The following is a 24,859-nucleotide window of genomic DNA, read 5'->3' on the forward strand; positions in this document are numbered from 1 at the left end:
ACCATTTTCACTATATTATTTTCTCTGTCTGGACCCCTCATGTTATGGAAAACGTCAACTGGGCCAGATGTCAAACTTCTGTTCTCCAAGGAGAACTGTCCCAACTTTCCAATCTGCCTTCATTATTGACATTCCTCATACACGGCACAATTCACGACAACCTGTTCAGCGCTGTCTCCAATCACTTCAATTCCCCGCTTCCTGAAATTTCACTCTCAGATTTTTAGCAATAAAGCAGCTGGAGAATTCATTCAGACTCAGATTGTGTGGGCGAACAATCTGCAAAACATGTTCTAACTTTGAACAAGTGTTCCCCTTCACTGTGTTCGCTGCAATGGTAGCTCAGCCCCATCCCCTACTTCTGGCAGTCCGATCTCGTTTAACAAAGATGCTTTTGTGGAACAGTGATCTAGCACTTTTGCGGTTCGGCTGTTTCCCTCTCTCTGAATCCTTTGGGTGAGAGGTGTCAGTTTCACTAAAAAGGCCCTGACCTTGCGGTTGCCTGCCACTTTAACAGGTCCCCCTGTTCCCTGGCCAACATCTCTTGGTTACAGCAGTGTTCCAGCTCCAGATGAAAGAACAACACCTCATTTTCCACGTGGAGACCTTACACAGCCCTCCAATCCCAGAGACAGGCAGTGGGGCGGCATAAACACGTAGCATCATTCTCGCGCAGACAGAAGCCATTCAGCCCATGGATTCCACTGCGACTGTCTGTCACTTGTCTCTCTTTCTCTCTCTCTGAGGTTATTCACAATCGGTGGTATCCGTCCTAATAGTGGGGGACTATGTCTGAGTCGTGATGCGGTTTCTGACATGCTTGTCATTTACGTCTGAACCAGGGTGGTGAATGACTGCAGGGAATAGCCGAAACCGCAAGGCATGGGTTTCAACTTGACGGCAAAGATTTGCAAAGGCAGTTTGCTGAAGAGAGCAGCGATCCAAAGGAAAGGAGGTCAAGGTGAGAGTGGATCGATATGAACATCGGTAAGTAGATGCAAAGGCAGTTTGCTGAAGAAAGCAGATCAAGGTGACAGTGAACGATAGCAGAGGATGGTTTCGATCCATCGACCTCTGGGTTATGGGCCCAGCACGCTCCCGCTGCGCCACTCTGCTGCCGCTTGGGGAGCTGGTTGCACAGAACACTTCAGGTTTTTGTCTGGCACGCGGCAGGCACCTTCGAGCCTGATGTCAAAGACCTCCACTGCTGTCGTGTGATATGCTGTTTCGCAGACGTATGGAGGCTGTGTAAATATAAACTTTTTTCTAAATTCCCACATTCTGTCGGTCGAACTGTGATTTCACACTGAATCACAACATGTGTCACAGCGCAGACGGAGGCTATGCGGCCCACCTTCGCTCTGCTGGTTCTACACTGAAGTAAACGTGTGACTCTCGTCGTTCCATTCTCTCGCCTTCTCAGCGTAAATCTGCACATCTGAACGTGACCACCGAATTCCCTTTTGGGTCCATTGAATCTTCCTCTTTGTCAATGTCAGACAGGGACTTACTGACCCTCACCACTCCCTGTACGAAAACGTTCTTCCTAATGTCACTTTTACTTCTTTTCCTCGTGACTTAAAATTCTGCCGAATCGTTATGGATCCTTTCAGGCGTGGGAGCATTTTCACAACATTATTTCCTGTTTCTAGGTCCCTCATGACTTGGAAAAGTTCGGTTCTCCGAGGAGAGCTATCACAATTTTCCAATCTACCTTGATTGCTGACATTCCTCAAACACCGCACCACTCACGTCAACCTGTTGAGCATTATGGTAAAAACAATGACTGCAGATGCTGGAAACCAGATTGTGGATTAGTGGTGCTGGAAGAGCACAGCAGTTCAGGCAGCATCCAAGTAGCTTGTTGAGCACGATCTCCAACCATTTCATTTCTCTGTTTTCTTCCTCATTCGTACTCCAGGCAGCCCACGCTGGTTTCACGAAGGTGCTTTTTGAGAAAGTTAATCAGGCAGTTTTGCACAAGTCAAGTTAAAAAACGCGGGCTCGTCCGGGATTTGAACCCGGGACCTCTCGCAAATCAGCGCAGTAACAGACCCGAAGCGAGAATCATACGCCTAGACCAACGAGCCAGAAAGCACGCACGCCGGTAATGCCCCAGACCTCTTGAGCGACCTGAGACATGCTCAGTATGAAATACATTTGAGATTGCTCTCAGAATTGCAAGCGGCAAAGACTTTCCCGAACAGCTGCTTCTCATCCAGTCTCCCTGCTGCTATTTCATTCCACCGCATTCGCTGCTCACAGTGTCGTTTCCCCAACGTAGCATGAAGCATTAACTGGGTGACTGCTTCGCAGAACATCCCGCTTCTGCCCGCAGAAACTCAAGGCCCTGACCTTGCGGTTGCCTGCCACTTTAACACATCACCCTGTTCCCTGGCCAACATCCCTGTCTCAGGCTTGCAGCAGTGTTCTAGCTGCAGATGAAAGAACAACATCTCATTTTCCACTTGGAGACCTTACAGCCCTCCGGTCTTCAATATCGAGTTCTATAACTATCGGGACTAGAACCAGTGGTCACAACCTTAGAGTAGATTAGATTAGATTCCCGACAGTGTGGAAACTGGCCCTTTGGCCTAACTAGTCCACACCGACCCTCCGAAGAGTAACCCGCTCGGTCCCATTCCCCCATATTTACACCTATGGGCAATTTAACATGATCAATTCACCTAACCTGCATATTTTAGTCTGTGGGAGGAAACCAGAGCACCTGGAGGAAACCCATGCAGACACAGGGAGAATGTGCAATCTCCACACAGACCGTCGCACGAGTAAAGGGAAGACCTTTTAGAATGGAGATAAGGAGAAACTTCTTCAGCCAGAGAGCAGTGAATCTGTGGATGTCACAGAAGGCTGTAGAGGCCAGGTCAGTGAGGATATTTAAGACTGAGATGGAAATGTTCCTGAGTATCAAGCGGATCCAGGGTTATGGGGAGAAAGTGGGAAAATGGGGTGGAGAAACTTATCAGGAGGAGAAAGTGAGGACTGCAGATGCTGGAGATCAGAGCTGAAAATGTGTTGCTGGAAAAGCGCAGCAGGTCAGGCAGCATCCAAGGAGCAGGAGAATCGATGTTTCGGGCATGAGCCCTTCTTCAGGAAGCCCTCCTGAAGAAGGGCTCATGCCCGAAACGTCAATTCTCCTGCTCCTTGGATGCTGCCTGACCTGCTGCGCTTTTCCAGCAACACATTTTCAGGGAGAAACTTATCAGCCATTATTGAATAGTGGAGCAGACCTGACGGGCTGAATGGCCTAATTTCTGCTCCGATCTCTTATGGTCTATTGCTGTCCTGGACACAGTGTGAGAATTGGGAGCAGGAGTAAGCCATTTGGTCTTTCGAGTCTGCACCAGCATTCAACAGATCATAACTGAATACATCTAGTTGGACAGTCTGGGACCTTTTCATTGGAGGAGGTTGAGAGGTGACCTTGCAGAGGTTTATAAAATCATGAAGCACAGTGAGGCATGCTTTTTGTGGAACCCTACGGGAGTTTTCTGATCACAGAATCATACAGTACAGAAAAGGCCCTTTGGCCCATCAAGTGTGTACCACCAAAATATTGCCACTTACACTAGATTCATACAGCTGTACAGCATGGAACCGGACTCTTTGGTGTCCAAAACTAGAGGGCATAGGTTAAGGTGAGAGGGGAAGGGGGATCTAAGGGGTAACCTTTTCACACAGAAGGTGATGCATGTATGGAATGAGCTACCGGAGGGAGTGGTGGGACTGGGACAATTATAATATTTCAAAGTTATTTGGATGGATACATGAGTTGAGAGATAGATGGTACAAATTCTGGCAAATAGGATGAGATTAATTTCAGTTTAATCAGAGTGGCCATGTTGGATGGAAAGGTCAGTTTCCGTACTCTCCAGCTCAATGGTGGGGACATAACCTGTGTCCACATTCCCCCTCCACCCTGCCACTTGTTCCCAGGCTCTGACCTACAAAACATCATTGGGTCACCCAGACCCTGACAATTTCCAAATAGCTCCGGGCATTTCTCACAAGCATCACTCAGATTGTCAGCCGCTGTCAGAAACTTTAGTTTTCCTTTCTGTCCAACCTTCAGCACTGGGCGAGTATTCTCTGTTCCCGTTGTGGGATCGTGTTCAAATAGCGACCAAAATCAGCGACTGGCGAAAATAGCCTCTTTATTCAGCAACTGCAAGTTGCACAAGTTTGAGGTGGTGATGGAATCCTGAAATACTGTCCTTACAGCAGCCTCTTTACACACAGTTCTTACAGAGATTAACACTCCGTCACTATGGTGTCCCATTGTTTTATCTATTGGACACAAACGCTGGCTGCTACTCCTGATAGGATTGAGATTGTCTGTGTGGTCTGCTTGCAGAATTAAGAGGTGTTAGTCCTTTAGTCTTTTAATCTAGCAAATGTCAGTAAAAACCCTAGTACTGGATTAGTGGTGCTGGAAGAGCACAGCAGTTCAGGCAGCATCCAACGAGCAGCGAAATCAACGTTTCGGGCAAAAGCCCTTCATCAGGAATAAAGGCAGTGAGCCTGAAGCATGGAGAGATAAGCTAGAGGAGGGTGGGGGTGGGGAGAGAGTAGCATAGAGTACAATGGGTGAGTGGGGGAGGAGATGAAGGTGATAGGTCAAGGAGGAGAGGGTGGAGTGAATAGGTGGAAAAGAAGATAGGCAGGTCGGACAAGTCAAGGTGACAGTAACTGAGCTGCAAGTTTGAAACTAGGATGAGGTGGGGGAAGGGGAAATGAGGAAGCTGTTGAAGTCCACATTGATGCCCTGGGGTTGAAGTGTTCCGAGGCGGAAGATGAGGCGTTCTTCCTCCAGGCGTCTGGTGGTGAGGGAGCGGCGGTGAAGGAGGCCCAGGACCTCCATGTCCTCGGCAGAGTGGGAGGGGGAGTTGAAATGTTGGGCCACGGGGCGGTTTGGTTGATTGGTGCGGGTGTCTCGGAGATGTTCCCTAAAGCGCTCTGCTAGGAGGCGCCCAGTCTCCCCAATGTAGAGGAGACCACATCGGGAGCAACGGATACAATAAATGATATTGGTGGATGTGCAGGTGAAACTTTGATGGATGTGGAAGGCTGCTTTAGGGCCTTGGATAGAGGTGAGGGAGGAGGTGTGGGCACAGGTTTTACAGTTCCTGCGGTGGCAGGGGAAAGTGCCAGAATGGGAGGGTGGGTCGTAGGGGGGTGTGGACCTGACCAGGTAGTCACGGAGGGAACGGTCTTTGCGGAAGGCAGAAAGGGGTGGGGAGGGAAATATATCCCTGGTGGTGGGGTCTTTTTGGAGGTGACAGAAATGTCGGTGGATGATTTGGTTGATGCGAAGGTTTGTAGGGTGGAAGGTGAGCACCAGGGGCGTTCTGTCCTTGTTACGGTTGGAGGGGTGGGGTCTGAGGGCGGAGGTGCGGGATGAGGACGAGATGCGTTGGAGGGCATCTTTAACCACGTGGGAAGGGAAATTGCGGTCTCTAAAGAAGGAGGCCATCTGGTGTGTCCTATGGTGGAACTTGTCCTCCTGGGAGCAGATACGGCGGAGGCGGAGAAATTGGGAATACGGGATGGCATTTTTGCAAGAGATAGGGTGGGAAGAGGTGTAATGCAGGTAGCTATGGGAGTCAGTGGGTTTGTAAAAAATGTCAGTGTCAAGTCGGTCGTCACTAATGGAGATGGAGAGGTCCAGGAAGGGGAGCGAGGTGTCAGAGATAGTCCAGGTAAATTTAAGGTCAGGGTGGAATGTGTTGGTGAAGTTGATGAATTGCTCAACCTCCTCCCGTTCCCTCCGTGACTACCTGGTCAGGTCCACACCCCCCTACGACCCACCCTCCCATTCTGGCACTTTCCCCTACCACCGCAGGAACTGTAAAACCTGTGCCCACATCTCCTCCCTCACCTCTATCCAAGGCCCTAATGGAGCCTTCCACATCCATCAAAGTTTCACCTGCACATCCACCAATATCATTTATTGTATCCGTTGCTCCCGATGTGGTCTCCTCTACATTGGGGAGACTGGGCGCCTCCTAGCAGAGCGCTTTAGGGAACATCTCCGAGACACCCGCACCAATCAACCAAACCGCCCCGTGGCCCAACATTTCAACTCCCCCTCCCACTCTGCCGAGGACATGGAGGTCCTGGGCCTCCTTCACCGCCGCTCCCTCACCACCCGACGCCTGGAGGAAGAACGCCTCATCTTCCGCCTCGGAACACTTCAACCCCAGGGCATCAATGTGGACTTCAACAGCTTCCTCATTTCCCCTTCCCCCACCTCATCCTAGTTTCAAACTTGCAGCTCAGTTACTGTCACCTTGACTTGTCCGACCTGCCTATCTTCTTTTCCACCTATTCACTCCACCCTCTCCTCCTTGACCTATCACCTTCATCTCCTCCCCCACTCACCAATTGTACTCTATGCTACTCTCTCCCCACCCCCACCCTCCTCTAGCTTATCTCTCCATGCTTCAGGCTCACTGCCTTTATTCCTGATGAAGGGCTTTTGCCCGAAACGTTGATTTCGCTGCTCGTTGGATGCTGCCTGAACTGCTGTGCTCTTCCAGCACCACTAATCCAGTATTTGATTTTCAGCATCTGCAGTCATTGTTTTTACCTCGTAAAAACCCTAGGCCTGCATGCTCTAAATAAGTTGGACATTGTACCTGCACTGAATAAAAGAATAAAGGATATTAAACTGCTTACTGCAGCTGGGTCATGAAATTTCTTTAGTATTTGCCAGCGTGAGTTTCATTTATTCCTGCAATTTCTGCGAGTTGAAGAAACTGTTTGATGCTTTGTATCTGTGCAGGTCCCGAGAGGTGGTTGGTAAGGACTGATTAATATCATAATTTTTCATGGAGACAAGATGGCATGGGATGGTATTGTTCTGAATACATTACTGCGTTCAAAGTTAGCTTTTGATGTAGAAATAACTGCTTGTAACAAGAGCTGTTAAGGGTTGAAGGTGTGAAAAAGCAGGAATGACTTGAAAGGTGTTTTAATTTAGTCTATTTTATAAATAGACTACAAAACCGCGGTTTTATGAATGAATGAAGCCGCATTATAGGAAGGAGTTATGAATGAATCAAACGGGAATGCAGTATTATTAGATATAGGGCACTTGTGAACAGGTTAGAAAAGACTTATGAATGAGTAAATAGAAAGCGTTGTGAGTGGGTTAGTAAAGAGACCACTTTATAATACAACATTGGACAGCCTTGCAGGTGTAAGCTGCAGTGAAGGGATCTGTGGCGTGAGGTCTGGCTCTGAGACTCAGAAGGGAAAGGGGGAGAGGAGGAGAGCGCTAGTTATAGGAGACTCTCTAGTTAGAGGGACGGACAGGCGGTTCTGTGGACATGGGCGAGACTCTCGGATGGTTTGTTGCCTCCCGGGTGCCAGGGTCCGAGACGTCTTGGACCGTGTCTTTAGAATCCTTAAGGGGGAGGGTGTGCAGCCAGAAGTCGTGGTACACATTGGCACCAACGACATTGGTAGGAAGAGGGGTGGGGAGGTCATTCAAGAGCTCAGGGAGTTAGGCTGGAAGCTAAAAGCTAGGACAGACAGAGTCGTCATCTCTGGGTTGTTGCCGGTGCCACGTGACAGTGAGGCAAGGAATAGGGAGAGAGTGCAGTTGAACACGTGGCTGCAAGGATGGTGTAGGAGGGAGGGCTTCAGGTATTTGGACAATTGGACTGCATTCTGGGGAAGGTGGGACCTGTACAAACAGGACGGGTTACACCTGAACCAGAAGGGCATCACTATCCTGGGAGGTAGGTTTGCTTGCACTCTTCGGGGGGATTTAAACTAATTTGGCAGGGGGATGGGATCAGACTTGTAGTCCAGCAAGTAAGCTAGCTGTGTGTCAGGATGTCCAAGACTGTAGGGAGGCTGTGGAGAAGGTAGCACTGACAGGGAATACTTGCGGACACAGAGATGGGCTCAAGTGTGTATACTTCAATGCAAGGAGTATCAGAAATAAGGTGGGTGAACTTAAGGCATGGATCGGTACCTGGGACTACGATGTTGTGGCCATCACGGAAACGTGGATAGAAGAGAGACAGGAATGGCTGTTGGAGGTTCCTGGTTACAGATGTTTCAGTAAGATTAGGGAGGGTGGCGTTGCTAATTAGAAATGGTATAACGGCTGCAGAAAGGCAGTTTGAGGGGGATCTGCCTTTGGAGGTAGTATGGGCTGAAGTCAGAAATAGGAAAGGTGCAGTCACCTTGTTGGGTGTTTACTATAGGCCCCCCAATAGCAGCAGAGATGTGGAGAAACAGATTGGGAAGCAGATTTTGGAAAGGTGCAGAAGCCACAGGGTCGTAGTCATGGGCGACTTCAACTTCTCACATATTGATTGGAAACTCTTTAGATCAAGTAGATTGGATGGGGCGGTGTTTGTGCAGTGTGTCCAGGAAGCTTTTCTAACTCAGTATGTAGATTGTCCAACCAGAGGGGAGGCCATATTGGATTTGGTACTCGGTAATGAACCGGGACAAGTGGTGGGCTTGTTAGTGGGTGAACATTTTGGTGATGGTGACCACAATTCTGTGACTTTCACCTTGGTTATGGAGAGAGATAGGTACGCACAACAAGGTAGATTTTACAATTGGGGGAAGGGAAATTACGATGCTGTAAGACAGGATTTGAGGAGCATAAGTTGGGAGCATAGGCTGTCAGGGAAGGATGTGGTGGAAATGTGGAACTTTTTCAAGGAGCAGATACGACGTGTCCTTGATATGTATGTACCTATCAGGCAGGAAAGAAATGGTCGTGTGAGGGAGCCTTGGTTGACGAGGGAGGTTGAATGTCTAGTAAAGAGGAAGAAGGAGGCCTACATAAGGTTGAGGAAACAAGGTTCAGACAGAGCAGTGGAGGGATACAGGATAGCCAGAAGGGACCTGAAGAAAGGGATTAGGAGAGCTAAGAGAGGGCGTGAAAAATCCTTGGCGGATAGGATCAAGGATAACCCCAAGGCATTTTATGCGTATGTGAGAAACCTGAGAATGACGAGAACGAGGGTAGGTCCGATCAAGGACAGTAGTGGGAGATTGTGTATTGAGTCGGAAGAGATAGGAGAGGTCTTGAACAAGTACTTCTCTTCAGTATTTACGAACGAGAGGGACTGTATTGTTGAAGAGGAGAGTGTGAAACGGACTGGTAAGCTAGAAGAGATACTTGTTAGGAAGGAAGATGTGTTGGACATTTTGAACAACTTGAGGATAGACAAGTCCCCCGGGCCTGACGGGATATATCCTAGGATTATGTGGGAAGCAAGAGAGGAAATTGCAGTACCGTTGGCAATGATCTTCTCGTCTTCACTGTCAACGGGGGTAGTACCAGGGGACTGGAGAGTAGCGAATGTTGTGCCCCTGTTCAAAAAAGGGAATAGGGATAACACCGGGAATTACAGGCCAGTTAGTTTTACTTCTGTGGTAGGCAAAGTAATGGAAAGGGTACTGAGGGATAGGATTTATGAGTATCTGGAAAGACACTGCTTGATTAGGGACAGCCAGCACAGATTTGTGAAGGGTAGGTCTTGCCTTACAAGTCTTATTAAATTCTTCGAGGAAGTGACCAAGCATTTGGATGAGGGTAGATCAGTGGATGTAGTGTACATGGATTTTAGTAAGGCATTTGATAAGGTTCCCCATGGTAGGCTTATGCGGAAAGTCAGGAGGCATGAGATAGAGGGAAATTTGGCCAATTGGATAGAAAACTGGCTAACCGGTCGAAGTCAGAGAGTGGTGGTAGATGGTAAATATTCAGCCTGGAGCCCAGTTACAAGTGGAGTTCCACAGGGATCAGTTCTGGGTCCTCTGCTGTTCGTAATTTTTATTAATGACTTGGATGAGGGAGTCGAAGGGTGGGTCAGTAAATTTGCAGATGATACGAAGATTGGTGGAGTTGTGGACAGTGAAGAGGGCATTTGTCGTTTGCAAAGGGACTTAGATATGATGCAGAGCTGGGCTGAGGAGTGGCAGATGGAGTTCAACTCTGCCAAGTGTGAGGTTGTCCATTTTGGAAGAACAAATAAGAATGCGGAATACAGGGTTAATGGTCGGGTTCTTAGTCAGTTGGAGGAACAGAGGGATCTTGGGGTCTATGTAAATAGATCTTTGAAAGTTGCCACTCAGGTGGATAGAGTTTGTAAGAAGGCCTATGGTGTATTATCGTTCATTAGCAGAGGGATTGAATTCAAGAGTTGTGAAGTGATGTTGCAGCTGTACAGGACTTTGGTTAGGCCACATTTGGAGTACTGTGTGCAGTTCTGGTCGCCTCACTTTAGGAAAGATGTGGAAGCTTTGGAGAGGGTGCAGGGAAGATTTACCAGGATGTTGCCTGGAATGGAGAATAGGTCGTACGAGGATAGGTTGAGAGTTCTCGGCCTTTTCTCGTTGGAACGGCGAAGGATGAGGGGTGACTTGATAGAGGTTTATAAGATGATCAGGGGAATAGATAGAGTAGACAGTCAGAAACTTTTTCCCCGGGTACAAGAGAGTGTTACAAGGGGACATAAATTTAAGGTGAAGGGTGGAAGGTATAGGGGAGATGTCAGGGGTGGGTTCTTTACCCAGAGAGTGGTGGGGGCATGGAATGCGCTGCCCGTGGGAGTGGTAGAGTCAGAATCATTGGCGACCTTTAAGCGGCAATTGGATAGGTACATGGATGGGTGCTTAATCTAGGATAGAAGTTCGGCACAACATCGTGGGACGAAGGGCCTGTTCTGTGCTGTATTGTTCTATGTTCTATGTTCGAACATCTCACACCATGTTATCGTCCTCACAGCCTCATGGAAAGGGAGAAAGCGGAGCCAATCTTTACACAGAGTAAACTTCTTCACAGAGATAAACATGACGCGTATGCACCTCCCAACCCTACTGCTTGTTCCAAATCAGTAAGTGTGTCTTAAATAGGTGTTCAATTCACCGAGGAATGTATGTCCTCTTGAAAACTAATAGAAGTCACACCCACAAAGCTTCCAAACGTTCTCTACTCGGTGTGACTGGATTGTTGTCTGAACAGATGGGATGACTGACTGAATCCCTTCCCGCACTCGGGGCAGGTGAACGGTCTCTTCCCCAGTGTGGGCAGGCTGGTGTCTCCGCTGGGAAGACCAATCAATGAATCCCTTCCCGCACACGGAGCAGGTGAACGGCCTCTCCCTGGTGTGGACCTGCTCCGTCATATGAAAGAAAACTAGATTTACAATTTAAGGCCAAACATGCTATTCTGCTAAGTTATTCCAATTAATTGGTAATTTTTTTTGTTTAAAAATGTGAAAACTTAGTGTACAGTTCTTCCAGTTAATCACTGGTATTCAAATTTCTCTTCAGAATCAATCATAACAAAACTGGGTGTCACTGTGGGATTTTAAATCTGTAGGGTGTGCTTGGTAAAGTTTGAATGAACAATATTTCAAAGTGAATTTTATCGTGTTCAGTACCAAGATTTTCTGGAGAGGAAAGATTTGCCCACAAAATAAGTGTTGGTTCTGTAGAAAATGAGTCTGGGGACTCAATAACAGGATAAAGAGACGACAGATGAATTGAAAAGAGCTTGAATGTCTTTACTAGATAGGATACAAGAAACACCCTGGTACTAGCTGTAAATCAGGAATTGAAAGGGAGGGAGGAACTGAAGAAAATTACAATTACCAGGGAAGTAGAACTGAGTAAACTGTTGGAACTACGGGTTGACAAGTCCCAGGTATCCGAAGGATTTCATCCGACACTCAAAGAAAAACTGGCTAGTGAAATAGTTAATGCATTGGTTTTAATTTTCCAAACCACATTAGTTTCAGGGAAGGTTTCTTTAGATTGGAAAACTCCTTTCTTCAATAAGGGAGACCGAGAACAGGAAACTGTGTCATAGAGAAAATGTTCAAAGCTATTATTAAAGATTTTATGACAGGGCACTCGTATAAGTTCAAGGTTATCAGGCAGCGTGAATATGTTTTTGTCAATGGGAAATAATGTTGTAATAATGTTTTGAAGAACGGCCTCTCCCCACTGCGACTGAGCTGATGAATCGAAAGTACCGACAGGGAATGGAATCCCTAGTCTCCACTTTTCCACAACTTCTTCGCAGTTCTGGTGTCCTTTTGTCTCTCGGTTTCCGATGAACAATTGAAACTGTGATCACACTCAGGAAGTACATACAGTTACCTCTTGCTGCGAAGAGTGTAAGGGCTCTTCAGTCTGTGTAACTGGTTACAGCTCCTTCCCACAGTCAGCTCACTAGGACACTCTCTCTCAACAAGGGGAAAAGACATACAAACGTTGAGCAACGAGACAAAATGAAAAAGCAATAACATGTCGAACCACATGGCAAAAAATTGTGGTTCTGTCCTTTTTATTTTCTTTCGGCATTTGGACTCTTAAAATTTGCCAGTAACACCATCCACGTAGAGCATACTGCGCATGTTTGCCGGTGTCAGCAAAGCTGTGCGCATGCCCGCTAGTGTCAGCAAAATACTGGGCATGCTCATCGCTGTCCGCAAAAAAAGGCGCGCGACCTTTTCTTGATTGACCAATAGAGAAACCTGGAGGACCGGAAGGAGTCTGGTCCTCCTGCCAATCAGAGCCACCCCATTGTCTGAATGTGGACGTTGGTCAATGAGCTTTTGAAGCTTCTACTCCTGTTCCTCTCTCTGAGTAAAGATTGAGCTTCATCTAGACGGCAAATTCCTTCCTCTGTCCAAGATCTGTGAGTACAGCACTCTCTTTTCCATTTTGGGATTCAATTATTGACTTGCAGCAATTGATAGGAAAGGGAATGAATCCGGGAGGGGACAGACTCTGGAAACGTTGGTGCAGGTCTGTGTCTCAATTAGCAAAATAGACTGGCAGGAGACTTGAAGAACACACCAGCCAGGCAGCATCAGGAGGTGGAGAAGTCGACATTTCGGGTGTAACCCTTCTTCAGGACTGGGGGCAGGTGTAGGGGGAGATGCAGATAAAGGGAGTGCTGGGGGCAGGGTGGTGAAGTGGGGATATGTGAAGACAGGCTGAGGGTATGACTTAGTTGGTGGCATGGACCAGTGGAAATGAGCGGTCCAGGCTAAGAAGAGAGTCGGGAATAGGAAGGGAGATTATTTGAAAGTGGAGATATCAATGTTGAGTCCTCCGAGCTGTAAACTGCGCAGGTGGAGGATGAGGTGTTGTTCCTCCAATTTGCGGTTTGGTTCGTTGTGACAATGGAAGAGGCCAAAGATGGTCATGTCAGAAAGAGAGTGGGAGGGGGAATTAAAATGGGTGGTGACTGGGAGGTCTGTTCGGCCTCTGCCGATCCAGCTGCCACGCTCAGCGAATCCAAAATTTTTTGAAGATGTAACTCTGAAGATGGGCAAGGGAGATCCAGTGGATGTAGTGTACTTGGACTTTTCAGAAAGCCTTTGATAAAGTCCCACATAGGAGGTTAGTGAGCAAAATTAGGACACATGGTATTGGGGGCAAAGTACTGACTTGGATTGAAAATTGGTTGGCTGACAGGAAACAAAGAGTAGTGATAAACAGCTCCCTTTCAGAATGGCAGGCGGTGACCAGTGGGGTACCGCAGGGATCAGTGCTGGGACCGCAGCTTTTTACAATATATATTAATGATATAGAAGATAGCATTAATAGTAACATTAGCAAATTTGCTGATGATACAAAGCTTGTTGGCAGGGTGAACTGTGATGAGGACGTTAGGAGATTACAGGGTGACCTGGACAGGTTAGGTGAGTGGACAGATGTACGGCAGATGCAGTTTAATGTGGATAAATGTATGGTTATCCACTTTGGTGGCAAGAACAGGAAGGCAGATTACTACCTAAATGGAGTCAAGTTAGGTAAAGGGGCAGTACAAAGAGACCTGGGTGTTCTTGTACACCAGTCAATGAAGGCAAGCATGCAGGTACAGCAGGTAGTGAAGAAAGCTAATAGCATGCTGGCCTTCATAACAAGAGGGATTGAGTATAGAAGCAAAGAGGTTCTTCTGCAGCTGTACAGGGCCCTGGTGAGACCACACCTGGAGTACTGTGTACAGTTCTGGTCTCCAAATTTGAGGAAAGACATTCTGGCTATTGAGGGAATGCAGCGTAGGTTCACGAGGTCAATTCCTGGAATGGCGGGACTATCTTATGTTGAAAGATTGGAGCAACTGGGCTTGTGTACCCTTGAATTTAGAAGACTGAGAGGGGATCTGATTGAGACATATAAGATTATTAAAGGATTGGACACTCTGGAGGAAGGAAACATGTTTCCACTGATGGGTAAGTCCCAAAACAGAGGACACAGATTAAAAATAAGGGGTAGGCCATTTAGGACAGAGATGAGCAGAAACTTCTTCACCCAGAGAGTGGTGGGTGTGTGGAATGCTCTGCCCCAGAAGGCAGTGGAGGCCCAGTCTCTGGATTCGTTTAAGAAAGAGTTGGATAGCGCTGTCAAGGATAGTGGAATCAACGATGCAGCAGCAGTATTGGAAGAAGAATATTGCGTCAAACCCCTTGACCCTTCCAGAGATGGGCACTGCCGCTGGAAACTCGGTTAAATTCTGCCAGCAATCAGGTGATAGCCAGGTGGGGGGAGGGTGGCAGCCGTGAGACTGAACTTGCTTACTTGAGGGTTTTTAGTTTTAGTTGCTACGTGCAATGAAGTGTGAATCATTGTTTCAGCAGTTGGTTCTGTGTGTTGTTTCTGAGTCAGTGACCAAATTAAGGCGATTCACCCACAACCAGAGCAAGAGGCTGGGATTAATATTGACTCCACTGCATTCAGCATGACATCACGTCAATACTGTTAGAATGGGAAAGCTGACACCAACTCCCACCCCACCAGAGATCTCAAACCGAAACACCCAAAGAGAAGTGCATCGCCCTATAATCTGTAAAATTAATGTGAAAAATGGTGTAACCTGCTCTAATGTTTAAAAATAAATCTTTGACACTTTAAAATCAATAAAAATCCATTTATTTATCCAACAGTAATGGTGAACAGATGAACTAAACTATTAACAAACCGAATAAATCCCTTCTAACTACTGACTGTTCCAGAATAAAACAAGATTCTCGTGATATGCTGATTCAATAAATATGATTCCCTCTCGTAACAAGAAATGGAATTTTGTCTCTCAGATTCCAGCCAGGTTACGTGTCTCTTGGAGTACTCTGTGCCGCCTTCTGTTGAATATTCTGTCAGGAATGCCCTTCTCAGTTTTATTTAAATGATGATTCTCTAATACAGAGATGACTGACATCCAATTTCCCCCCCTCAATAGAACTGAGGACTCTTGGCTCTCGTGAGGGGGAGTTAGAGATTTGGGCGTTCAGGCGATTGGACCCTGAAGGTGCATATCTTTTATATCTTTCCCCTCTCACCCTAAACCATAAAGCCCTCTAGTTCTTGACTCCCCGACCCCAGGGAAAAGACTTTGCCTATTTATAAAGAGACCTAAGGGGCAACTTTTTCATGCTGGAGGTGGTGCGTGTATGGAATGAGCTGCCAGAGAAAGTGGCGGAGACTGCTACAATTGCAACATTTAAGAGGCGTTTGGATGGATATATGAATAGGAAGGGTTTGGAGGGATATGGGCCGGGTGCTGGCAGATGGGACTAGATTGGGCTGGGATATCTGGTCGGCATGGACGGGTTGTACCGAAGGGTCTGTTTCTATGCTGTACATCTCTATGACTGTATGAACAGCTGCTTCTCATTCTGTCTCTCTGCTGCCGTTTGCCCGTCCCCAAAAACCGGGCCCTCTCTACTGGCAGAAAATTAAACCGTTTTCTTTCTCAACTTTTCTCTGACACCGGAGTGACCAGTGACAAGTATTGCCCTCCTCAACATAGGGGACAGAGAACAGGAGAAGACCCCGCAGACCTCCACGAGTATGTCATCTCAACTCTGCATACTGGGCCTGTGTATCAATGTGAAATATTTACGTCGAAGTTTTTTGGGAAGCAGATGAGAAGGCGAGGTGCACAACAGTGCGCCGTTATACGGGAAAGCTGCTAAACTCGACATTGAGTGAATAGGGTAAAAACAATGACTGCAGATGCTGAAAATCAAGTACTCGATTAGTGGTGCTGGAAGACCACAGAAGTTCAGGCAGCATCCAACGAGCAGCGAAATCAACGTTTCGGGCAAAAGCCCTTCATTTATTCCTGATGAAGGGCTTTTGCCCGAAACGTTGATTTCGCTGCTCGTTGGATGCTGCCTGAACTGCTGTGCTCTTCCAGCACCACTAATCCAGTAATTGAGTGAATAGGGAAGATGGTTTCCCTTCTGGGTTATGCTCCCATCGCCCACCGGCAGACATATCGCCGACGAACAAATATTAACTCTGTCTAAATTGCCACATTCTGTTTTTACGAACCGTGATTTCACTCAGAAGCACAATTTACCTGCTCCCTCCTGAATATCCTTCCAGGCTCGAACATACCTTCCAGGTGAAGCAGCACTTTACCTGCACATTTGCCGCAACCTAGTCTACTGCATTCGCTGCTCACAGCGTCGTTTCCCCAACGGAGCACGAAGTATAAACTGGATGACTGCTTCGCAGAACATCTCGGTTCTGCCCGCAAAAAAAGGCCCTGAGCTTCTGCTTTCCTGCCACTTTAACACGCCACCATGTTCCCTGGCCAACATCTCTGTCTCAGGTTTGCAGCAGTGTTCCAGCAAAGCTCAGCTCCAGATGGAAGAACAACGCCTCATATTCCACTTCAACACCCGCCAGCCCTCCAGTCTTCAAGATCGAGTTCCATGACTTTAGGGCCTGAAATCCCCCATGTCCTTGACCCCTACCACACACATACGAGCCCTTGTTATCACATAGTCTACGACGACACACTACTTATTGTTAGTCACTAACGGTCTCCATTAACATTATTCACCCTCCCACACGGATCGTTATTTACTCCTTTGTCCCTCCTATTGTTCTCTCTCTGAGCTGGCGGGAAAGAGAGCAATGTACACTGGAGACTCTGAGCCTGCTGAAACTTGCTCAGTGTGAAATACATTCCACTTTGCTCCAAGAATTGCAAGCAGCAAAGAGTTTCCAGAACACCTGCTTGTCATTCTGTACCCGGGATGCGGTTTCTGACATGCGGATCGTCTTGTCATTCACGTCAGAACGGACTTGGCGAACTACTGCAGGGAAGGCACGAAACCACAAGGTATGCGTTTCAATTTTATCAGCTCATTGGCATCTCAGAGAAGTGGTTTTGCGATTCAGTTGATAGGAAACCGACGAAGAACAGGAGGAGACCACTCAGACCTCCAAAAGCATGCAACTTGAACAGTGTGAGTTTCGCGACAGTATCGATCAGGAAGTCGTTTGAGCGAAGTACCACCACACAGTAAAGTCGCTCAAGGAGGCACTGAACAATAGCAGAGTATGGTTTCGATCCATCGACCTTTAGGTCATGGGCCCAGCACGCTCCCGCTGCGCCACTCTGCTCCGACGTATAGCACACCGCTCCACAGGCCCCTTCAGCCTTTCGTCTGGCGTGTGGCTTGCACGTTCGAGACTGATGTCAAAGATCTCCACTGCTGTCGTCTTATATGGTGTTGCGCAGACGTATGGAGGCTGTGTAAATATAAACTTTTTCTAACTTCCCACATTCTCTTGTGATTTGCCATGCAGCCCACCTTCGCTCTGCTGGGTCGACATAGTAAGTAAACGTGGGTCTCTATTCGTATCATTCTCTTGCCTTCTCCATGTAATTCTGCGCCCAAGCACAGCGTGGTTTTCCACAGGTCACTTCAACCTTTCGTCTGGCGCGTGGCATGCACGAACCGTGGTTTCACTCAGAAGCACAATTTACCTGCTCCCTCCTGAATATCCTTCCAGGCTGGAACATATCTTCCAGGTGAAGCAGCACTTTACCTGCACATTTGCCGCACCTCGTCTACTGCATTCGCTCGTGCTCGTGATTTTAAAGCTCTGGCGAATCATTATAGATCCTTTCAGACATGGGAGCATTTTCACCGCATTATTTCCTGTTTCTCGGCCCCTACTGACTTGGAAAACTTCGGTTGTCCGAGGAGAGCTGACCCAATTTTTCAATTTACCTTTATTGCTGACATTCCTCAAACACCGCACCACTCACGTCAACCTGTTCAACGCGATCGCCAACCATTTCACTTCTCTGTTTTCTGCCTCATTCGTACTCCAGGCAGCCCAACCTCGTTTCACGAAGGTGGTTTTTGAGAAAATTAATGGGTCATTTTTGCCCAAATAAAGTTAAGAGACGCAATCTCGGCGGGGATTTGAATCCCGGACCGCGCAGAAGTCTGTACAGTTAAAGACTTTCTCTGAGAATTATGCCCCCAGACCAACAAGCCAAACAGCGGTTCTTTCCTCATCCACCACACACCTCATGAGCCAGCTGAGACTTGCTCAGTGTGAAATACATTTGACATTGCTCTAAGAATTGCAAGTGACAAAGAGTTTCCAGAACAGCTGCTTCTCATTCTGTCTCCCTGCTGTATTTTCCTTGTGTATTCCCTCAGTTTGGCACGTATGCAGTTTGCACCCTGGAAAATGATTGCTTTGTTCCTCATGTTCACAATTAAAAGTATGGTTTCTCATGGAACTGCACCGCATTGAAAGTATTGGCATATTGATATATATATATGTACACGTATTTAGTTTCAGATTAGATTATATTTGAATGAAGTTTTCCTCTAAACACACCTGAGCCTATCTGGCTGCATGAGGGATTTCAGGTTTCTGTGTGCTGGGTATTATGTGATCACCAGGCATCTGGCAAACTACAGGAACTGCCACCTATGCTATGTTCGTTTTAGTGTACTGCCAATGATCACTTATTTTGCGATTTTTTATTTGCAGGAAGACGTGCAGAAAGAAATCTGAAACCAAATGAAACATCAACTTCTGACAGAGCCACTTGATTCATTGGGACTTGAATATCAGCAACCATTCCAATCAAGAAGACATGGTTGCTGTTGTTTGCTTGAGAGATTTTGGACACTGGTGTGGCAGGAAGAATACTGAGACAGAGAGTGAGGGAGATTCAGTGTGTTGACTGTGAAAAGTGCTTCACACCATTTACTCAGCTTGGGCGAATCAAAGTCTCATCCCTCACAGTGGGAAAGACTATTGTAATTTCAAACTCAGACCAACACAAGGAAAGCTCCCCCAATGGGGAAACTGTGGAAATATGGGGACTGAGGGAAAGGATTCCCTTTCCCATCCGTGTTGGAAACCCACAGACGTATTCACACCGGAGAGAGGCCATTCACCTGCTGTCAGTGCCGGAAGGGCTTCACCTGCTCCTCCTCCCACCTGCGGAGGCACCAGCGCGTTCACGTGCCATCACAGGGGAGATGGAAGGAGCGATGGCCGAGCGCCGCTAACAACCCAGCTCTGGGGACTCTCAGGTTCGAATCCCATCATGGCAGAATTGGGATTCGGTCAGTAATCTGGACTTCAGAATCTAAGGATGAAACCATTTTCAGAGGGCAAACACCCATCTGATTCACTTATGTCCTTTTCAGTGGTGGAAACTGCCGTTGCAGGAACGGATTCACTCAGTCGTCCCAGCTGCATGCTTTACCCGGCTGTACGAAGGATCCAGTTACAAAGGGACAACTCAAATGACCAATAATAAAGAAAGTGTGGTGGGGGAGTGGGGGTGAGTGTGTGGACTTTAAGCATGAGGTGCTTCCTTTTTAAGAAAAGCCAGTTTTTGTACGCCTTGTGATGTGGAGATCTGAAGCTGTAACAAAGTTGGGTCGCAGTAAAGGTTACCTGAAATTACCGTCAGGCTTAAACTCTCATTGAAAGCTGGGAGATCCAACAGCTTCTTATTTCTTTCAGCCACCAGCACCGAGTTTCCAATGTCGTGTCTCAGAAGGAGCAGTGAATGAGTAGATGGTATTGTTCGAAATTGTAAATTTTTTAGGACTGCAGGTTTATTGTTTCATAGGCGTTGCAAAGTTTACTGGCAACAGTGGGAGGTGTGGGCTGTATTCACTGGAAACAATTTTTTAAAATGACACAAACACCAGGGTATAGTCCAACAGGTTTGTTTCGAAGCACAAGGTTTTGGAGCGCTGTTCCTTCATCAGGTAGCTGTTGAGTGGGATGGTAAGACACAGAATAAAAAGCAAAAGATTATAGTGTCATGCAACATAAATTATACATTGAAGAAACCTGTTCAGTCTTTCATCTTTTAAAATGGGTTGCAGATTTCGGTTCATTAATCTGTAAATCCCAGAACTTCTTTTTAGTAACATTCTCCAGGTAACATAATGTTTTATAAAGGGAGGTGACACGTCAGGTCAGACAATGCATGAGAGCTGTGAGGTTAGAGTCTTTCTGCATCCCAGTCTTGTGTCAGACTGGTTCCATTTCCAAATATATAATACTGCAAATGCAATTCACCCCAAAGACTTCTATGTGTAAGTGCTTGCATGAGACAGAGCGTCTGTGTGTGTGCGTGTGCATGCTGGGTAAAGTGTGCATGTATTGGAGTATAATTGTGTGAGAAGGTGTGTGCATGGATGTGAGTGTGAGGGGTGTATCACTGTGTGTCTGAGAGAGAGCCTGTCTATCAGAGAGGATCTGCACGACCATGTGAGTACTTGAGTGTGTGTGTGTGTGTGAGTGTGTGTGTGTGTGAGAGAGAGAGAGAGAATTTGTGTGTGTATTGTGTAGCTGGGTCTCCTGTCGTGAGACATGAATCCAAGGTCTCAGTTGAGGTCATTCTCGTGTGTTCCAAACTTGTTATCAGCCTCTGCTCGGCCACTAGAAATGATTAAGCAGTTAAGCAGTTTCACAACACACACTGGAGAGGGCAAGGTGAAGGGCTTATGTCTGAAACGTTGATTCTCCTGCTCCTTGGATGCTGCCTGACCTGCTGTGATTTTCAACACCACACTCTCGACTCTGATCTCCAGCATCTGCAGTTCTCACTTTCTCCTCATGGACGAGGTGGGACTTGTCTTTTATTCACTCATTCACTCTTACAGCCTGTCCTTGGTTGTGGCCTAACTGTGCATATATCAATGCAAGTTTCAGAAAGATTTCTACAGCTTGTTTTTTTTTAAAAGAACATTCTTCCAGACTTTAACAACGTTTCTGTATATATGATTTTAGCTATTCTCAAATTTAAAATTCAGTCATTTCTCGCACACTCTGTTTGCCAGGTAGAATCGTCACCACCCATTCTCTCTCTCTCCTTAAAAGGGCTTGATACAGCGATCAAAGAGGGCTGAGGCACCAGAAAGGACGGGGAGGGGCGCTGGTGGAGGTGGAGAAGGGAGTGAAATGGAGAGGGGGACAGAGGTTGGGGGATAGAGAGGTACTGGGGTTCAGAGGGTTATGGGGAGAGAATGGGAGTGCAATGTGAGGAGAGGGAATGGGCAGGGGGCAGTGGGCGGGGAGAAAATGGACGGGGGTGGAGGGCAGAGTGTGAAGAGAGAGACAGCACAAGCCTACCTTCCCCAGAACTGGTATCAGTGTCTCACGAACGAACCCACTCCTCCCACAGCAGACTTGGGGCAATCATTTCTCAATATACGCGTGGCTTAGGCAGTGGAATCATATCATCCCTACAGGCCATTCACACCGATCTTCCCAACAGCATCCCATCCAGACCCACTCGATTATGCTACAGCTCTGCAATTTCACATAGGTATTTCCTGATGGAGGGTTTTGCCGGAAACGTCGATTCTCCTGCTACTCGCACGCTGCCTGATCTGCTGTGGTTTTCCAGGACACACTCTCGACCCTAATCTCCAGCATCTGCAGTCGTCACTTTCGCCCTCCGCACCTCCGCCCTCAGACCCCACCCCTCCAACCGTAACAAGGACAGAACGCCCCTGGTGCTCACCTTCCACCCTACAAACCTTCGCATCAACCAAATCATCCACCGACATTTCCGCCACCTCCAAAAAGACCCCACCACCAGGGATATATTTCCCTCCCCACCCCTTTCTGCCTTCCGCAAAGACCGTTCCCTCCGTGACTACCTGGTCAGGTCCACACCCCCCTACGACCCACCCTCCCATTCTGGCACTTTCCCCTGCCACCGCAGGAACTGTAAAACCTGTGCCCACACCTCCTCCCTCACCTCTATCCAAGGCCCTAAAGGAGCCTTCCACATCCATCAAAGTTTCACCTGCACATCCACCAATATCATTTATTGTATCCGTTGCTCCCGATGCGGTCTCCTCTACATTGGGGAGACTGGGCGCCTCCTAGCAGAGCGCTTTAGGGAACATCTCCGAGACACCCGCACCAATCAACCAAACCGCCCCGTGGCCCAACATTTCAACTCCCCCTCCCACTCTGCCGAGGACATGGAGGTCCTGGGCCTCCTTCACCGCCGCTCCCTCACCACCAGACGCCTGGAGGAAGAACGCCTCATCTTCCGCCTCGGAACACTTCAACCCCAGGGCATCAATGTGGACTTCAACAGCTTCCTCATTTCCCCTTCCCCCACCTCATCCTAGTTTCAAACTTCCAGCTCAGTTACTGCCTCCTTGACTTGTCCGACCTGCCTATCTTCTTTTCCACCTATCCACTCCACCCTCTCCTCCTTGACCTATCACCTTCATCTCCTCCCCCACTCACCCATTGTACTCTATGCTACTCTCTCCCCACCCCCACCCTCCTCTAGCTTATCTCTCCATGCTTCAGGTTCACTGCCTTTATTCCTGATGAAGGGCTTTTGCCCGAAACGTTGATTTCGCTGCTCGTTGGATGCTGCCTGAACTGCTGTGCTCTTCCAGCACCACTAATCCGGTGAATGTTCTATGCCGAGTCTTTTGAATCTCTTCAAATCTTTCCTCCTCAACCGAAACCTATACACTCTAGTTTTGGAATACCTCTACCCTGAGGTAAAGGCAGGAACGTTGAGCAGCCAGACAAAATGCAAAAGTAATGAAACGTGAAGGCACAGTGGAAAAAAAACATTTCGGCAAAAAAAATGGCGTTGACATTTTTCTCTCGTATTCGCATTTGGACACTTAAAATTTGTCATGATCTGAAGGTGCCCGTGTTGGACTGGGGTGTACAAAGTTAAAAATTACACAACACCAGGTTACAGTCCAATCGGCTTGTGATTTTTAACTCTAAAATTTGTCAGTTACGCCAGCATCGTGACAGAGCATACTGAGCATGCTCCACGGTGTCAGTAAGCACTGCGCATGTCTGCCGGTGTCAGCAAAGTACTGCGCATACTCCTGGGTGTCGCAAGAAAGGCGCACGAGCTCTTTTCTATGGACCAATGGAACACCTTGGAGGATCCGTAGGAGTCTGGTCCTCCTGCCAGTCAGAGTCGGCCGTTGTCGAAATGCGGAAGTTGGACCGTGAGCTCTGAAGCCACTGATACTGATCTTTTGTCACTGAATGAAGATTAAACCTCACCCCAGACTATAAATTCCTTTCTCTGTCTAAAATTTGTGAGTATAATAATGTTTTTGTCACCACGTTTTCCACTTTCTTTTCATTCTGGGGTTCAATTATTGATTTGTAGCAACTGAAAGGAAAGAGTGAGTCGAGGGAGGGGACACACACTGGAAAAGTTGATCCAGGCCTGTGTATCACTTTGCAAACGCAGTGCCACAATGTGAAGGTATAGCCTTTGATGTATGTAAAAAAAAGCAGAAAGGAGGTGCATTGTTTATGGAGTGATAAGTTGAGATGTGGCGAAAGTGAGATGCTGGAGATCAGAGTTGAAAAGTGTGGCGCTGGCAAACCACAGCAGGTAAGGCAGCAACTGAGGAGGAGAGTCGACGTTTCGGGCACGAGCTCTTCATCAGGAAAGATGTGTGGATGGACAAAGGGGCCTCAGCGTCCTTCGAAACCAGTTACTGCCAGTTGTCAGACAGGTGCAGCAAGCAATGAGCAAAGCAAGAGATATATTCGCAAGAGGAATTGAGTTCAGAAGTGTGGATGTCTTTCTGCAGTTAGGCCGGTCATTGAATGTATTCAAGGCTGAGTTCATTTGACTTTGATGAACAAAGAAATGGATGGTTTTGGGGGAAGGCAAGAAAATGGTTTTAAGACCAGTATCGAACAGTTACAGAGTCATACAGCGCAGAAACAGACCCTTCAATCCAACTAGTCCATGCTGACTATATTCACAAACTAAAGTCCCACCTGCCAATGTTTGGCCCATATCCTTCTGAAACTTTTCTATTCGTGCACTTATTCAAATTTTTAAAAAATGTTGTTAGTGTACCTGCATTCATTACTTCCTCTGGACATTCATTTGACACACACTCCTCTCTCTTAAATGAAAAATGTGCTCCTTGTGTCTTTTTAAAATTTTTCTCCTCTCACCTTAAAAAGATTGCTCCCTATTCTTGAAAAAACAGCTGATATTGACCTCATCTATGCCCCTCGTTATTTTATAAACCTCAATAAGGTCACCTCTCAACCTCCTTTGTTCCAGTGAAAAGGTTCCAGCCTATTCACCTAGATGTAAGTAGATCATATTCAATTATGATCTGTTCAATGTTTGTGCAGGCTCGCAAGACCAAATTGTCAACTCCTGCTCCCAATTCTCTCACTGTGGCCAGGACAGCAAGAGACCATAAGACATGGGAGCAGAAATTAGTCCATTCAGTCCATCAGGTCTGTTCATACCATTCAATTGTGGTTGATAGGTTTCTCAACCCCATTCTCCCGCCTCTACCTGGAACTCTTCATCCCCATGATACTCAGGAACCTATCTACCTCAGTCTTAAATATCCTCGGTGACCTGGCCTCTACAACCTTCTGCAGAAACGAATTCCATAGATTCCCAACTCTTTCACTGAAGAAGTATCTCCTTATCTGCATTCTAAAATGCCCTCCCTTTACTCAAAAGCTGTGCCCTCAGGTCCTAGTCTCTCCTACCAATGGAAAC

At 47.2% G+C, this 24,859-nt stretch overlaps 1 long non-coding RNA gene and 1 other non-coding gene across 2 annotated transcripts; one reads left to right on the top strand and one right to left on the bottom strand.

Annotated features, from left to right (window-relative positions):
• Positions 1-1,044: 1,044 nt before the first annotated feature.
• Positions 1,045-1,116, bottom strand: trnam-cau (transfer RNA methionine (anticodon CAU)). Its single transcript has one exon. It is a non-coding gene; the product is annotated as a tRNA-Met (tRNA).
• An 11,390-nt stretch (positions 1,117-12,506) lies between these two features.
• Positions 12,507-19,758, top strand: LOC140460956 (uncharacterized). Its single transcript, XR_011954418.1, has 2 exons — positions 12,507-12,703; positions 18,829-19,758. It is a non-coding gene; the product is annotated as an uncharacterized lncRNA (long non-coding RNA).
• The last annotated feature ends 5,101 nt before the right edge of the window (positions 19,759-24,859 follow it).

This window comes from Chiloscyllium punctatum, chromosome 36 (genome assembly GCF_047496795.1).
Source record: "Chiloscyllium punctatum isolate Juve2018m chromosome 36, sChiPun1.3, whole genome shotgun sequence".
NCBI classification, from domain to species: domain Eukaryota; kingdom Metazoa; phylum Chordata; class Chondrichthyes; order Orectolobiformes; family Hemiscylliidae; genus Chiloscyllium; species Chiloscyllium punctatum.